The sequence below is a fragment of the Phalaenopsis equestris genome, unplaced genomic scaffold (assembly GCF_001263595.1).
Source record: "Phalaenopsis equestris unplaced genomic scaffold, ASM126359v1 Scaffold000761, whole genome shotgun sequence".
Classification (NCBI taxonomy): domain Eukaryota; kingdom Viridiplantae; phylum Streptophyta; class Magnoliopsida; order Asparagales; family Orchidaceae; genus Phalaenopsis; species Phalaenopsis equestris.
The window spans coordinates 4,117,147-4,118,237 of NW_018165201.1; positions in this window are offsets into that span (position 1 = coordinate 4,117,147).

The following is a 1,091-nucleotide window of genomic DNA, read 5'->3' on the forward strand; positions in this document are numbered from 1 at the left end:
GATGAGACTCGATCAAATAAACTAAGAAATATATGACATCCGTTTGGTCTGTGAAAAACCATTTTATTTGCCGACAAGTTCCCCTATTTAATACAAAGAATTAAATAGGATTTATATTAAGCTGGGTTCGAAAAAGTTCCCTATAAGGGCAAGCCCCTATAGTTAATTACACCTTAAATGACCGAAGTCACTTAAGAAAACTCTCGATAAAAATCAGGGAATATTACCTTCAAAGAGGTCAAATAATAGAACTTTTCAACGAAATCGGACCAAAGAGTGTCAAATGGGAAATGCTCAAATTCAGAACATTTTTGAGGAATCCAAATGAGGGAGAACTAGGGGATGTCATAGATCCGGAGGCAAACCTCGGTGATTTCCCAGTCTATCCTACGGTTTGGCTTCAACTTCAAGGAGAAATTATTTGAGTGTTTCATCCTGTCAATTTTATTTAATTAAACTTATATTTGTGTGACACGGTCACACGAATCGCCTGGAAGATATGAGGATTTATGTCGTATCGGACGACAACCTCGGAACCTAAAATGAGTTAGGGCTTAAATTACACAGTCTGGCTATGCAAAGGCCTAAAAGATAAAGTGGGGATTTATGTTGCGCTAAGCATACTACCTCGAAATCCTATGGCTTGTTGTTTCATTTTAAGGAAAGGTTTTGTTGATGTAGACATGTTTTGCTGTTGAAGATGGTCGTGCTGCCCACCGCATTTGCTCCAAGCTCTTCGTCATTGCAGCGTCGAATTTAATATTCAAGTTGTTTAAGGTTGAAATAATGTAAAAAGTGAGGTCACCAATTTATCGTGGGTACCATTTAGGAGCTACTACTGACATCCTAATCTAGGGGAGAGTGTAAAAGAAAAGCATGTTAATGTGCAATGAAATCATGCAGTGGTAATGTGAAAACTATACGTCCGACAGAAGAATATACACTGAAAGATAAAATAAACAAACTACACTGGGCTGATGTGTGTGTGTAATGTGTGTAGGAGAAACGAAATAAAAGAATCAAAAAGTCGGAAAAGTCGAAAAGGAACATCCCGTAATAAATTTGAAACAAAACAAAGTTCGTAGGAAATC